Source organism: Rhopalosiphum padi, unplaced genomic scaffold (assembly GCF_020882245.1).
Source record: "Rhopalosiphum padi isolate XX-2018 unplaced genomic scaffold, ASM2088224v1 scaffold1, whole genome shotgun sequence".
Classification (NCBI taxonomy): domain Eukaryota; kingdom Metazoa; phylum Arthropoda; class Insecta; order Hemiptera; family Aphididae; genus Rhopalosiphum; species Rhopalosiphum padi.
This window is the reverse complement of record NW_026869996.1, coordinates 1,033,572-1,051,345: the sequence shown is the minus strand read 5'-3', so window position 1 is coordinate 1,051,345 and position 17,774 is coordinate 1,033,572. Positions and strand designations below refer to the sequence as shown.

The 17,774-nt window shown below is 25.5% G+C and overlaps 1 long non-coding RNA gene across 1 annotated transcript in view; it reads right to left on the bottom strand.

The window, feature by feature from the left end:
• The window catches only part of LOC132931396 (uncharacterized), a 45,588-nt gene extending 28,211 nt beyond the window's left edge, over positions 1–17,377 (bottom strand). The window contains exons 1-9 of the long non-coding RNA XR_009662578.1: positions 17,254–17,377; positions 15,163–15,293; positions 14,195–14,324; positions 12,106–12,236; positions 11,139–11,268; positions 8,993–9,181; positions 4,827–4,957; positions 1,772–1,902; positions 805–934 (exon numbers count right to left, since the gene is read on the bottom strand). This is a non-coding gene — a long non-coding RNA (uncharacterized LOC132931396). The remainder of the gene's footprint in view (positions 1–804; positions 935–1,771; positions 1,903–4,826; positions 4,958–8,992; positions 9,182–11,138; positions 11,269–12,105; positions 12,237–14,194; positions 14,325–15,162; positions 15,294–17,253) is intronic.
• Positions 17,378–17,774: the final 397 nt, after the last annotated feature.

Genomic DNA, 17,774 nt, shown 5'->3' with positions numbered 1-17,774 from the left:
TTGAGTTTTTTATAAACAGTTAAAAAAATGAATTTTTAATATTCGTCAAAATTATCATACAAAATCATGTTTTATAGTGTTTATGAAGAATCAGCTTACATAATATCTATAGAAGTTAATAATAGTAAATTAGAATCATTTTCTTAATATAGTGGTCCAGGTTTCAAGAGATTAACTTGAGAATTGAGTTTTTTATAAACAGTTAAAAAAATGAATTTTTAATATTCGTCAAAATTATCATACAAAATCATGTTTTATAGTGTTTATGAAGAATCAGCTTACATAATATCTATAGAAGTTAATAATAGTAAATTAGAATCATTTTCTTAATATAGTGGTCCAGGTTTCAAGAGATTAACTTGAGAATTGTGTGTTTTATAAACAGTTAAAAAAAATTGAATTTTTATTATTCGTCAAAATTATCATAAAAAATCATGTATTATGGTGTTTATGAAGAATCGGCTTACATAATATCTATAGAAGTTAATAATAGTAAATTAGAATCATTTACTTAATCTAATGGTCTGGATTTCATGACACTAAGTTAAGAATTGAGTGTTTTATAAGCAGATAATAATATGAATTTAAAATTCGAGTCAAAATAATCATATAAAAACATGTCTTATAGTGTTTATGAAGCATCAGCTCAAATGAAATGTATGCAAGTTAATAATGGTAACTCTTATGAAAGAAAATTACAAGTCAAAGGTGTTAACTAAAATTTTATTCAGATTATTAACGAATCTCAATTGTTTCACTGCCATTAATTTACTATCAATTATATTCAATAACCCTTACACGCACATTACATAAACCCAATATTATTAGCAGTATCTTCTAGTCCATTTTCAGCATAGGATGTTGATACTTTCTTAAGTGGTAGAAATGTGAATTCATGTATCTGCATGCCTTGAGTGATCTGACATACGTCAATCTGAAAAATTGTAGTAAGTTAATAATGTATAATTGTTAAAGAATAACTTGAGCATTTAGTATTTTATAAGCAGTTAAAAATATGAATATAAAATACGAGTCAAAATAATCATATTAAAACATGTCTTATAGTGTTTATGAAGCATCAGCTTAAATGAAATGTATGCAAATTAATAATGGTAAATTAGAATCATTTTCTTAATATAGTGGTCCAGGTTACAAGAGATTAACTTGAGAATTGTGTGTTTTATAAACAGTTAAAAAAATGAATTTTTAATATTCGTCAAAATTATCATACAAAATCATGTTTTATAGTGTTTATGAAGAATCATCTTACATAATATCTATAGAAGTTAATAATAGTAAATTAGAATCATTTTCTTAATATAGTGGTCCAGGTTTCAAGAGATTAACTTGAGAATTGAGTGTTTTATAAACAGTTAAAAAAATGAATTTAAAATACGAGTCAAAATTATCATATAAAATCATGTTTTATAGCGTTATTGAAGTATCAGCTTAAATGAAATGTATGCTAGTTAATAATGGTAAATTAGAATAATTTTCTTAATCTAATGGTCTGACTTTCATGACACTAACTTGAGAATTCACTGTTTTATAAGCAGTTAAAAATATGAATTTAAAATACGAGTCAAAATAATCATATAAAAACATGTTTTATAGTGTTTATGAAGTATCAGCTTATATGATATATATGGAAGTTGGAAATGGTAAATAAGAATCATATACTTAATCTAATGGTCTGGATTTCATGACACTAACTTTTTGTTACACTACTATTAATTGACTATCAATTATATTCAATATCAATTACTCGTACTATGCATAAAACTATTATAATTATCAGGATCGTCCAGTCCATTTTCAACGTAGGATGTTGAAACTTTCCCATGTGGTAGAAATGGTAATTCATGTATCAATATGTCCTGAGTATATCTGGTGTACAGCCATCTAAAAAAAAATAGTAAGTTAAATATGTATAATGGTTGGAGGACAAAATGTCACTACTAGATACCATAAGGAGAACGACAATTTTTATATAACAACTAGTACGTGGACAACACTGAGTAATTCAGAAGTGGAAACTATCAAAACATAAACTAACAGACAAACTTCATTTTTATACAAAATACATGAAAGGAATTTACAACTGAAACTTAAATACAAAAACGAATGTAGAACTGCAAAACATAGATAATAGATGATAATAAATAATAATTATGATAAGCCATAAAAGATAGTACAAATGTACCAGAATGTTTTGTAGAAGGAATTCAAATGTATTATGAGTGTAACTAAAGAATACATTTGTACAACAACTGAAAATCGCTCCTTTTCAATACGAAAAAATGTTAAGTTGTATTATTCGTCAAAATTAACTTATAAAATCATATTTTATAGTTTTTATGAAGTAAAAATATCAGGTAAAATGAAAAAAATGAAAGTTAAAAATTATAAATTAGAATCATTTTCTTGATCTAGTAGTCAAGGATCAAGACAGTTACTTGTGTTAACTTCGGGCATAAAATATGAACAATTCGTTTATAATATCAAAAATCTTAATTAATAAATAACGAGTAGACTCAAAATCTAAGTAAAAACAACGACCCGTTACGATACACAGCAGTACGGTGAACGCCACACAACTATCTAGTTTCTTTCTGAGGCGATTCGGCCGACGGATGTCGTCCCTACTACGGCGACGCTCACGCCCTCTGTTGGTGTATACATTTAATATTTGACTGTTTTATAAGCAGATTAAAAGAGGAATTCATAATATTTCTCAAACTTATCATATAAAAACATGTTTTATAGAATTTATGAAGAATCAGCTAACATAATATCTATAGAAGTTAATAATAGTAAATTAAAATCATTTTCTTAATATAGTGGTCCAGGTTTCAAGAGATTAACTTGAGAATTGTGTGTTTTATAAACAGTTAAAAAAATGAATTTTTAATATTCGTCAAAATTATCATACAAAATCATGTTTTATAGTGTTTATGAAGAATCAGCTTACATAATATCTATAGAAGTTAATAATAGTAAATTAGAATCATTTTCTTAATATAGTGGTCAAGGTTTCAAGAGATTAACTTGAGAATTGAGTTTTTTATAAACAGTTAAAAAAATGAATTTTTAATATTCGTCAAAATTATCATACAAAATCATGTTTTATAGTGTTTATGAAGAATCAGCTTACATAATATCTATAGAAGTTAATAATAGTAAATTAGAATCATTTTCTTAATATAGTGGTCCAGGTTTCAAGAGATTAACTTGAGAATTGAGTTTTTTATAAACAGTTAAAAAAATGAATTTTTAATATTCGTCAAAATTATCATACAAAATCATGTTTTATAGTGTTTATGAAGAATCAGCTTACATAATATCTATAGAAGTTAATAATAGTAAATTAGAATCATTTTCTTAATATAGTGGTCCAGGTTTCAAGAGATTAACTTGAGAATTGTGTGTTTTATAAACAGTTAAAAAAAATTGAATTTTTATTATTCGTCAAAATTATCATAAAAAATCATGTATTATGGTGTTTATGAAGAATCGGCTTACATAATATCTATAGAAGTTAATAATAGTAAATTAGAATCATTTACTTAATCTAATGGTCTGGATTTCATGACACTAAGTTAAGAATTGAGTGTTTTATAAGCAGATAATAATATGAATTTAAAATTCGAGTCAAAATAATCATATAAAAACATGTCTTATAGTGTTTATGAAGCATCAGCTCAAATGAAATGTATGCAAGTTAATAATGGTAACTCTTATGAAAGAAAATTACAAGTCAAAGGTGTTAACTAAAATTTTATTCAGATTATTAACGAATCTCAATTGTTTCACTGCCATTAATTTACTATCAATTATATTCAATAACCCTTACACGCACATTACATAAACCCAATATTATTAGCAGTATCTTCTAGTCCATTTTCAGCATAGGATGTTGATACTTTCTTAAGTGGTAGAAATGTGAATTCATGTATCTGCATGCCTTGAGTGATCTGACATACGTCAATCTGAAAAATTGTAGTAAGTTAATAATGTATAATTGTTAAAGAATAACTTGAGCATTTAGTATTTTATAAGCAGTTAAAAATATGAATATAAAATACGAGTCAAAATAATCATATTAAAACATGTCTTATAGTGTTTATGAAGCATCAGCTTAAATGAAATGTATGCAAATTAATAATGGTAAATTAGAATCATTTTCTTAATATAGTGGTCCAGGTTACAAGAGATTAACTTGAGAATTGTGTGTTTTATAAACAGTTAAAAAAATGAATTTTTAATATTCGTCAAAATTATCATACAAAATCATGTTTTATAGTGTTTATGAAGAATCATCTTACATAATATCTATAGAAGTTAATAATAGTAAATTAGAATCATTTTCTTAATATAGTGGTCCAGGTTTCAAGAGATTAACTTGAGAATTGAGTGTTTTATAAACAGTTAAAAAAATGAATTTAAAATACGAGTCAAAATTATCATATAAAATCATGTTTTATAGCGTTATTGAAGTATCAGCTTAAATGAAATGTATGCTAGTTAATAATGGTAAATTAGAATAATTTTCTTAATCTAATGGTCTGACTTTCATGACACTAACTTGAGAATTCACTGTTTTATAAGCAGTTAAAAATATGAATTTAAAATACGAGTCAAAATAATCATATAAAAACATGTTTTATAGTGTTTATGAAGTATCAGCTTATATGATATATATGGAAGTTGGAAATGGTAAATAAGAATCATATACTTAATCTAATGGTCTGGATTTCATGACACTAACTTTTTGTTACACTACTATTAATTGACTATCAATTATATTCAATATCAATTACTCGTACTATGCATAAAACTATTATAATTATCAGGATCGTCCAGTCCATTTTCAACGTAGGATGTTGAAACTTTCCCATGTGGTAGAAATGGTAATTCATGTATCAATATGTCCTGAGTATATCTGGTGTACAGCCATCTAAAAAAAAATAGTAAGTTAAATATGTATAATGGTTGGAGGACAAAATGTCACTACTAGATACCATAAGGAGAACGACAATTTTTATATAACAACTAGTACGTGGACAACACTGAGTAATTCAGAAGTGGAAACTATCAAAACATAAACTAACAGACAAACTTCATTTTTATACAAAATACATGAAAGGAATTTACAACTGAAACTTAAATACAAAAACGAATGTAGAACTGCAAAACATAGATAATAGATGATAATAAATAATAATTATGATAAGCCATAAAAGATAGTACAAATGTACCAGAATGTTTTGTAGAAGGAATTCAAATGTATTATGAGTGTAACTAAAGAATACATTTGTACAACAACTGAAAATCGCTCCTTTTCAATACGAAAAAATGTTAAGTTGTATTATTCGTCAAAATTAACTTATAAAATCATATTTTATAGTTTTTATGAAGTAAAAATATCAGGTAAAATGAAAAAAATGAAAGTTAAAAATTATAAATTAGAATCATTTTCTTGATCTAGTAGTCAAGGATCAAGACAGTTACTTGTGTTAACTTCGGGCATAAAATATGAACAATTCGTTTATAATATCAAAAATCTTAATTAATAAATAACGAGTAGACTCAAAATCTAAGTAAAAACAACGACCCGTTACGATACACAGCAGTACGGTGAACGCCACACAACTATCTAGTTTCTTTCTGAGGCGATTCGGCCGACGGATGTCGTCCCTACTACGGCGACGCTCACGCCCTCTGTTGGTGTATACATTTAATATTTGACTGTTTTATAAGCAGATTAAAAGAGGAATTCATAATATTTCTCAAACTTATCATATAAAAACATGTTTTATAGAATTTATGAAGAATCAGCTAACATAATATCTATAGAAGTTAATAATAGTAAATTAAAATCATTTTCTTAATATAGTGGTCCAGGTTTCAAGAGATTAACTTGAGAATTGTGTGTTTTATAAACAGTTAAAAAAATGAATTTTTAATATTCGTCAAAATTATCATACAAAATCATGTTTTATAGTGTTTATGAAGAATCAGCTTACATAATATCTATAGAAGTTAATAATAGTAAATTAGAATCATTTTCTTAATATAGTGGTCAAGGTTTCAAGAGATTAACTTGAGAATTGAGTTTTTTATAAACAGTTAAAAAAATGAATTTTTAATATTCGTCAAAATTATCATACAAAATCATGTTTTATAGTGTTTATGAAGAATCAGCTTACATAATATCTATAGAAGTTAATAATAGTAAATTAGAATCATTTTCTTAATATAGTGGTCCAGGTTTCAAGAGATTAACTTGAGAATTGAGTTTTTTATAAACAGTTAAAAAAATGAATTTTTAATATTCGTCAAAATTATCATACAAAATCATGTTTTATAGTGTTTATGAAGAATCAGCTTACATAATATCTATAGAAGTTAATAATAGTAAATTAGAATCATTTTCTTAATATAGTGGTCCAGGTTTCAAGAGATTAACTTGAGAATTGTGTGTTTTATAAACAGTTAAAAAAAATTGAATTTTTATTATTCGTCAAAATTATCATAAAAAATCATGTATTATGGTGTTTATGAAGAATCGGCTTACATAATATCTATAGAAGTTAATAATAGTAAATTAGAATCATTTACTTAATCTAATGGTCTGGATTTCATGACACTAAGTTAAGAATTGAGTGTTTTATAAGCAGATAATAATATGAATTTAAAATTCGAGTCAAAATAATCATATAAAAACATGTCTTATAGTGTTTATGAAGCATCAGCTCAAATGAAATGTATGCAAGTTAATAATGGTAACTCTTATGAAAGAAAATTACAAGTCAAAGGTGTTAACTAAAATTTTATTCAGATTATTAACGAATCTCAATTGTTTCACTGCCATTAATTTACTATCAATTATATTCAATAACCCTTACACGCACATTACATAAACCCAATATTATTAGCAGTATCTTCTAGTCCATTTTCAGCATAGGATGTTGATACTTTCTTAAGTGGTAGAAATGTGAATTCATGTATCTGCATGCCTTGAGTGATCTGACATACGTCAATCTGAAAAATTGTAGTAAGTTAATAATGTATAATTGTTAAAGAATAACTTGAGCATTTAGTATTTTATAAGCAGTTAAAAATATGAATATAAAATACGAGTCAAAATAATCATATTAAAACATGTCTTATAGTGTTTATGAAGCATCAGCTTAAATGAAATGTATGCAAATTAATAATGGTAAATTAGAATCATTTTCTTAATATAGTGGTCCAGGTTACAAGAGATTAACTTGAGAATTGTGTGTTTTATAAACAGTTAAAAAAATGAATTTTTAATATTCGTCAAAATTATCATACAAAATCATGTTTTATAGTGTTTATGAAGAATCATCTTACATAATATCTATAGAAGTTAATAATAGTAAATTAGAATCATTTTCTTAATATAGTGGTCCAGGTTTCAAGAGATTAACTTGAGAATTGAGTGTTTTATAAACAGTTAAAAAAATGAATTTAAAATACGAGTCAAAATTATCATATAAAATCATGTTTTATAGCGTTATTGAAGTATCAGCTTAAATGAAATGTATGCTAGTTAATAATGGTAAATTAGAATAATTTTCTTAATCTAATGGTCTGACTTTCATGACACTAACTTGAGAATTCACTGTTTTATAAGCAGTTAATAATATGAATTTAAAATACGAGTCAAAATAATCATATAAAAACATGTTTTATAGTGTTTATGAAGTATCAGCTTATATGATATATATGGAAGTTGGAAATGGTAAATAAGAATCATATACTTAATCTAATGGTCTGGATTTCATGACACTAAGTTAAGAATTGAGTGTTTTATAAGCAGATAATAATATGAATTTAAAATTCGAGTCAAAATAATCATATAAAAACATGTCTTATAGTGTTTATGAAGCATCAGCTCAAATGAAATGTATGCAAGTTAATAATGGTAACTCTTATGAAAGAAAATTACAAGTCAAAGGTGTTAACTAAAATTTTATTCAGATTATTAACGAATCTCAATTGTTTCACTGCCATTAATTTACTATCAATTATATTCAATAACCCTTACACGCACATTACATAAACCCAATATTATTAGCAGTATCTTCTAGTCCATTTTCAGCATAGGATGTTGATACTTTCTTAAGTGGTAGAAATGTGAATTCATGTATCTGCATGCCTTGAGTGATCTGACATACGTCAATCTGAAAAATTGTAGTAAGTTAATAATGTATAATTGTTAAAGAATAACTTGAGCATTTAGTATTTTATAAGCAGTTAAAAATATGAATATAAAATACGAGTCAAAATAATCATATTAAAACATGTCTTATAGTGTTTATGAAGCATCAGCTTAAATGAAATGTATGCAAATTAATAATGGTAAATTAGAATCATTTTCTTAATATAGTGGTCCAGGTTACAAGAGATTAACTTGAGAATTGTGTGTTTTATAAACAGTTAAAAAAATGAATTTTTAATATTCGTCAAAATTATCATACAAAATCATGTTTTATAGTGTTTATGAAGAATCATCTTACATAATATCTATAGAAGTTAATAATAGTAAATTAGAATCATTTTCTTAATATAGTGGTCCAGGTTTCAAGAGATTAACTTGAGAATTGAGTGTTTTATAAACAGTTAAAAAAATGAATTTAAAATACGAGTCAAAATTATCATATAAAATCATGTTTTATAGCGTTATTGAAGTATCAGCTTAAATGAAATGTATGCTAGTTAATAATGGTAAATTAGAATAATTTTCTTAATCTAATGGTCTGACTTTCATGACACTAACTTGAGAATTCACTGTTTTATAAGCAGTTAAAAATATGAATTTAAAATACGAGTCAAAATAATCATATAAAAACATGTTTTATAGTGTTTATGAAGTATCAGCTTATATGATATATATGGAAGTTGGAAATGGTAAATAAGAATCATATACTTAATCTAATGGTCTGGATTTCATGACACTAACTTTTTGTTACACTACTATTAATTGACTATCAATTATATTCAATATCAATTACTCGTACTATGCATAAAACTATTATAATTATCAGGATCGTCCAGTCCATTTTCAACGTAGGATGTTGAAACTTTCCCATGTGGTAGAAATGGTAATTCATGTATCAATATGTCCTGAGTATATCTGGTGTACAGCCATCTAAAAAAAAATAGTAAGTTAAATATGTATAATGGTTGGAGGACAAAATGTCACTACTAGATACCATAAGGAGAACGACAATTTTTATATAACAACTAGTACGTGGACAACACTGAGTAATTCAGAAGTGGAAACTATCAAAACATAAACTAACAGACAAACTTCATTTTTATACAAAATACATGAAAGGAATTTACAACTGAAACTTAAATACAAAAACGAATGTAGAACTGCAAAACATAGATAATAGATGATAATAAATAATAATTATGATAAGCCATAAAAGATAGTACAAATGTACCAGAATGTTTTGTAGAAGGAATTCAAATGTATTATGAGTGTAACTAAAGAATACATTTGTACAACAACTGAAAATCGCTCCTTTTCAATACGAAAAAATGTTAAGTTGTATTATTCGTCAAAATTAACTTATAAAATCATATTTTATAGTTTTTATGAAGTAAAAATATCAGGTAAAATGAAAAAAATGAAAGTTAAAAATTATAAATTAGAATCATTTTCTTGATCTAGTAGTCAAGGATCAAGACAGTTACTTGTGTTAACTTCGGGCATAAAATATGAACAATTCGTTTATAATATCAAAAATCTTAATTAATAAATAACGAGTAGACTCAAAATCTAAGTAAAAACAACGACCCGTTACGATACACAGCAGTACGGTGAACGCCACACAACTATCTAGTTTCTTTCTGAGGCGATTCGGCCGACGGATGTCGTCCCTACTACGGCGACGCTCACGCCCTCTGTTGGTGTATACATTTAATATTTGACTGTTTTATAAGCAGATTAAAAGAGGAATTCATAATATTTCTCAAACTTATCATATAAAAACATGTTTTATAGAATTTATGAAGAATCAGCTAACATAATATCTATAGAAGTTAATAATAGTAAATTAAAATCATTTTCTTAATATAGTGGTCCAGGTTTCAAGAGATTAACTTGAGAATTGTGTGTTTTATAAACAGTTAAAAAAATGAATTTTTAATATTCGTCAAAATTATCATACAAAATCATGTTTTATAGTGTTTATGAAGAATCAGCTTACATAATATCTATAGAAGTTAATAATAGTAAATTAGAATCATTTTCTTAATATAGTGGTCAAGGTTTCAAGAGATTAACTTGAGAATTGAGTTTTTTATAAACAGTTAAAAAAATGAATTTTTAATATTCGTCAAAATTATCATACAAAATCATGTTTTATAGTGTTTATGAAGAATCAGCTTACATAATATCTATAGAAGTTAATAATAGTAAATTAGAATCATTTTCTTAATATAGTGGTCCAGGTTTCAAGAGATTAACTTGAGAATTGAGTTTTTTATAAACAGTTAAAAAAATGAATTTTTAATATTCGTCAAAATTATCATACAAAATCATGTTTTATAGTGTTTATGAAGAATCAGCTTACATAATATCTATAGAAGTTAATAATAGTAAATTAGAATCATTTTCTTAATATAGTGGTCCAGGTTTCAAGAGATTAACTTGAGAATTGTGTGTTTTATAAACAGTTAAAAAAAATTGAATTTTTATTATTCGTCAAAATTATCATAAAAAATCATGTATTATGGTGTTTATGAAGAATCGGCTTACATAATATCTATAGAAGTTAATAATAGTAAATTAGAATCATTTACTTAATCTAATGGTCTGGATTTCATGACACTAAGTTAAGAATTGAGTGTTTTATAAGCAGATAATAATATGAATTTAAAATTCGAGTCAAAATAATCATATAAAAACATGTCTTATAGTGTTTATGAAGCATCAGCTCAAATGAAATGTATGCAAGTTAATAATGGTAACTCTTATGAAAGAAAATTACAAGTCAAAGGTGTTAACTAAAATTTTATTCAGATTATTAACGAATCTCAATTGTTTCACTGCCATTAATTTACTATCAATTATATTCAATAACCCTTACACGCACATTACATAAACCCAATATTATTAGCAGTATCTTCTAGTCCATTTTCAGCATAGGATGTTGATACTTTCTTAAGTGGTAGAAATGTGAATTCATGTATCTGCATGCCTTGAGTGATCTGACATACGTCAATCTGAAAAATTGTAGTAAGTTAATAATGTATAATTGTTAAAGAATAACTTGAGCATTTAGTATTTTATAAGCAGTTAAAAATATGAATATAAAATACGAGTCAAAATAATCATATTAAAACATGTCTTATAGTGTTTATGAAGCATCAGCTTAAATGAAATGTATGCAAATTAATAATGGTAAATTAGAATCATTTTCTTAATATAGTGGTCCAGGTTACAAGAGATTAACTTGAGAATTGTGTGTTTTATAAACAGTTAAAAAAATGAATTTTTAATATTCGTCAAAATTATCATACAAAATCATGTTTTATAGTGTTTATGAAGAATCATCTTACATAATATCTATAGAAGTTAATAATAGTAAATTAGAATCATTTTCTTAATATAGTGGTCCAGGTTTCAAGAGATTAACTTGAGAATTGAGTGTTTTATAAACAGTTAAAAAAATGAATTTAAAATACGAGTCAAAATTATCATATAAAATCATGTTTTATAGCGTTATTGAAGTATCAGCTTAAATGAAATGTATGCTAGTTAATAATGGTAAATTAGAATAATTTTCTTAATCTAATGGTCTGACTTTCATGACACTAACTTGAGAATTCACTGTTTTATAAGCAGTTAAAAATATGAATTTAAAATACGAGTCAAAATAATCATATAAAAACATGTTTTATAGTGTTTATGAAGTATCAGCTTATATGATATATATGGAAGTTGGAAATGGTAAATAAGAATCATATACTTAATCTAATGGTCTGGATTTCATGACACTAACTTTTTGTTACACTACTATTAATTGACTATCAATTATATTCAATATCAATTACTCGTACTATGCATAAAACTATTATAATTATCAGGATCGTCCAGTCCATTTTCAACGTAGGATGTTGAAACTTTCCCATGTGGTAGAAATGGTAATTCATGTATCAATATGTCCTGAGTATATCTGGTGTACAGCCATCTAAAAAAAAATAGTAAGTTAAATATGTATAATGGTTGGAGGACAAAATGTCACTACTAGATACCATAAGGAGAACGACAATTTTTATATAACAACTAGTACGTGGACAACACTGAGTAATTCAGAAGTGGAAACTATCAAAACATAAACTAACAGACAAACTTCATTTTTATACAAAATACATGAAAGGAATTTACAACTGAAACTTAAATACAAAAACGAATGTAGAACTGCAAAACATAGATAATAGATGATAATAAATAATAATTATGATAAGCCATAAAAGATAGTACAAATGTACCAGAATGTTTTGTAGAAGGAATTCAAATGTATTATGAGTGTAACTAAAGAATACATTTGTACAACAACTGAAAATCGCTCCTTTTCAATACGAAAAAATGTTAAGTTGTATTATTCGTCAAAATTAACTTATAAAATCATATTTTATAGTTTTTATGAAGTAAAAATATCAGGTAAAATGAAAAAAATGAAAGTTAAAAATTATAAATTAGAATCATTTTCTTGATCTAGTAGTCAAGGATCAAGACAGTTACTTGTGTTAACTTCGGGCATAAAATATGAACAATTCGTTTATAATATCAAAAATCTTAATTAATAAATAACGAGTAGACTCAAAATCTAAGTAAAAACAACGACCCGTTACGATACACAGCAGTACGGTGAACGCCACACAACTATCTAGTTTCTTTCTGAGGCGATTCGGCCGACGGATGTCGTCCCTACTACGGCGACGCTCACGCCCTCTGTTGGTGTATACATTTAATATTTGACTGTTTTATAAGCAGATTAAAAGAGGAATTCATAATATTTCTCAAACTTATCATATAAAAACATGTTTTATAGAATTTATGAAGAATCAGCTAACATAATATCTATAGAAGTTAATAATAGTAAATTAAAATCATTTTCTTAATATAGTGGTCCAGGTTTCAAGAGATTAACTTGAGAATTGTGTGTTTTATAAACAGTTAAAAAAATGAATTTTTAATATTCGTCAAAATTATCATACAAAATCATGTTTTATAGTGTTTATGAAGAATCAGCTTACATAATATCTATAGAAGTTAATAATAGTAAATTAGAATCATTTTCTTAATATAGTGGTCAAGGTTTCAAGAGATTAACTTGAGAATTGAGTTTTTTATAAACAGTTAAAAAAATGAATTTTTAATATTCGTCAAAATTATCATACAAAATCATGTTTTATAGTGTTTATGAAGAATCAGCTTACATAATATCTATAGAAGTTAATAATAGTAAATTAGAATCATTTTCTTAATATAGTGGTCCAGGTTTCAAGAGATTAACTTGAGAATTGAGTTTTTTATAAACAGTTAAAAAAATGAATTTTTAATATTCGTCAAAATTATCATACAAAATCATGTTTTATAGTGTTTATGAAGAATCAGCTTACATAATATCTATAGAAGTTAATAATAGTAAATTAGAATCATTTTCTTAATATAGTGGTCCAGGTTTCAAGAGATTAACTTGAGAATTGTGTGTTTTATAAACAGTTAAAAAAAAATTGAATTTTTATTATTCGTCAAAATTATCATAAAAAATCATGTATTATGGTGTTTATGAAGAATCGGCTTACATAATATCTATAGAAGTTAATAATAGTAAATTAGAATCATTTACTTAATCTAATGGTCTGGATTTCATGACACTAAGTTAAGAATTGAGTGTTTTATAAGCAGATAATAATATGAATTTAAAATTCGAGTCAAAATAATCATATAAAAACATGTCTTATAGTGTTTATGAAGCATCAGCTCAAATGAAATGTATGCAAGTTAATAATGGTAACTCTTATGAAAGAAAATTACAAGTCAAAGGTGTTAACTAAAATTTTATTCAGATTATTAACGAATCTCAATTGTTTCACTGCCATTAATTTACTATCAATTATATTCAATAACCCTTACACGCACATTACATAAACCCAATATTATTAGCAGTATCTTCTAGTCCATTTTCAGCATAGGATGTTGATACTTTCTTAAGTGGTAGAAATGTGAATTCATGTATCTGCATGCCTTGAGTGATCTGACATACGTCAATCTGAAAAATTGTAGTAAGTTAATAATGTATAATTGTTAAAGAATAACTTGAGCATTTAGTATTTTATAAGCAGTTAAAAATATGAATATAAAATACGAGTCAAAATAATCATATTAAAACATGTCTTATAGTGTTTATGAAGCATCAGCTTAAATGAAATGTATGCAAATTAATAATGGTAAATTAGAATCATTTTCTTAATATAGTGGTCCAGGTTACAAGAGATTAACTTGAGAATTGTGTGTTTTATAAACAGTTAAAAAAATGAATTTTTAATATTCGTCAAAATTATCATACAAAATCATGTTTTATAGTGTTTATGAAGAATCATCTTACATAATATCTATAGAAGTTAATAATAGTAAATTAGAATCATTTTCTTAATATAGTGGTCCAGGTTTCAAGAGATTAACTTGAGAATTGAGTGTTTTATAAACAGTTAAAAAAATGAATTTAAAATACGAGTCAAAATTATCATATAAAATCATGTTTTATAGCGTTATTGAAGTATCAGCTTAAATGAAATGTATGCTAGTTAATAATGGTAAATTAGAATAATTTTCTTAATCTAATGGTCTGACTTTCATGACACTAACTTGAGAATTCACTGTTTTATAAGCAGTTAAAAATATGAATTTAAAATACGAGTCAAAATAATCATATAAAAACATGTTTTATAGTGTTTATGAAGTATCAGCTTATATGATATATATGGAAGTTGGAAATGGTAAATAAGAATCATATACTTAATCTAATGGTCTGGATTTTCATGACACTAACTTTTTGTTACACTACTATTAATTGACTATCAATTATATTCAATATCAATTACTCGTACTATGCATAAAACTATTATAATTATCAGGATCGTCCAGTCCATTTTCAACGTAGGATGTTGAAACTTTCCCATGTGGTAGAAATGGTAATTCATGTATCAATATGTCCTGAGTATATCTGGTGTACAGCCATCTAAAAAAAAATAGTAAGTTAAATATGTATAATGGTTGGAGGACAAAATGTCACTACTAGATACCATAAGGAGAACGACAATTTTTATATAACAACTAGTACGTGGACAACACTGAGTAATTCAGAAGTGGAAACTATCAAAACATAAACTAACAGACAAACTTCATTTTTATACAAAATACATGAAAGGAATTTACAACTGAAACTTAAATACAAAAACGAATGTAGAACTGCAAAACATAGATAATAGATGATAATAAATAATAATTATGATAAGCCATAAAAGATAGTACAAATGTACCAGAATGTTTTGTAGAAGGAATTCAAATGTATTATGAGTGTAACTAAAGAATACATTTGTACAACAACTGAAAATCGCTCCTTTTCAATACGAAAAAATGTTAAGTTGTATTATTCGTCAAAATTAACTTATAAAATCATATTTTATAGTTTTTATGAAGTAAAAATATCAGGTAAAATGAAAAAAATGAAAGTTAAAAATTATAAATTAGAATCATTTTCTTGATCTAGTAGTCAAGGATCAAGACAGTTACTTGTGTTAACTTCGGGCATAAAATATGAACAATTCGTTTATAATATCAAAAATCTTAATTAATAAATAACGAGTAGACTCAAAATCTAAGTAAAAAACAACGACCCGTTACGATACACAGCAGTACGGTGAACGCCACACAACTATCTAGTTTCTTTCTGAGGCGATTCGGCCGACGGATGTCGTCCCTACTACGGCGACGCTCACGCCCTCTGTTGGTGTATACATTTAATATTTGACTGTTTTATAAGCAGATTAAAAGAGGAATTCATAATATTTCTCAAACTTATCATATAAAAACATGTTTTTATAGAATTTATGAAGAATCAGCTAACATAATATCTATAGAAGTTAATAATAGTAAATTAAAATCATTTTCTTAATATAGTGGTCCAGGTTTCAAGAGATTAACTTGAGAATTGTGTGTTTTATAAACAGTTAAAAAAATGAATTTTTAATATTCGTCAAAATTATCATACAAAATCATGTTTTATAGTGTTTATGAAGAATCAGCTTACATAATATCTATAGAAGTTAATAATAGTAAATTAGAATCATTTTCTTAATATAGTGGTCAAGGTTTCAAGAGATTAACTTGAGAATTGAGTTTTTTATAAACAGTTAAAAAAATGAATTTTTAATATTCGTCAAAATTATCATACAAAATCATGTTTTATAGTGTTTATGAAGAATCAGCTTACATAATATCTATAGAAGTTAATAATAGTAAATTAGAATCATTTTCTTAATATAGTGGTCCAGGTTTCAAGAGATTAACTTGAGAATTGAGTTTTTTATAAACAGTTAAAAAAATGAATTTTTAATATTCGTCAAAATTATCATACAAAATCATGTTTTATAGTGTTTATGAAGAATCAGCTTACATAATATCTATAGAAGTTAATAATAGTAAATTAGAATCATTTTCTTAATATAGTGGTCCAGGTTTCAAGAGATTAACTTGAGAATTGTGTGTTTTATAAACAGTTAAAAAAAATTGAATTTTTATTATTCGTCAAAATTATCATAAAAAATCATGTATTATGGTGTTTATGAAGAATCGGCTTACATAATATCTATAGAAGTTAATAATAGTAAATTAGAATCATTTACTTAATCTAATGGTCTGGATTTCATGACACTAAGTTAAGAATTGAGTGTTTTATAAGCAGATAATAATATGAATTTAAAATTCGAGTCAAAATAATCATATAAAAACATGTCTTATAGTGTTTATGAAGCATCAGCTCAAATGAAATGGTATGCAAGTTAATAATGGTAACTCTTATGAAAGAAAATTACAAGTCAAAGGTGTTAACTAAAAATTTATTCAGATTATTAACGAATCTCAATTGTTTCACTGCCATTAATTTACTATCAATTATATTCAATAACCCTTACACGCACATTACATAAACCCAATATTATTAGCAGTATCTTCTAGTCCATTTTCAGCATAGGATGTTGATACTTTCTTAAGTGGTAGAAATGTGAATTCATGTATCTGCATGCCTTGAGTGATCTGACATACGTCAATCTGAAAAATTGTAGTAAGTTAATAATGTATAATTGTTAAAGAATAACTTGAGCATTTAGTATTTTATAAGCAGTTAAAAATATGAATATAAAATACGAGTCCAAAATAATCATATTAAAACATGTCTTATAGTGTTTATGAAGCATCAGCTTAAATGAAATGTATGCAAATTAATAATGGTAAATTAGAATCATTTTCTTAATATAGTGGTCCAGGGTACAAGAGATTAACTTGAGAATTGTGTGTTTTATAAACAGTTAAAAAAATGAATTTTTAATATTCGTCAAAATTATCATACAAAATCATGTTTTATAGTGTTTATGAAGAATCATCTTACATAATATCTATAGAAGTTAATAATAGTAAATTAGGAATCATTTTCTTAATATAG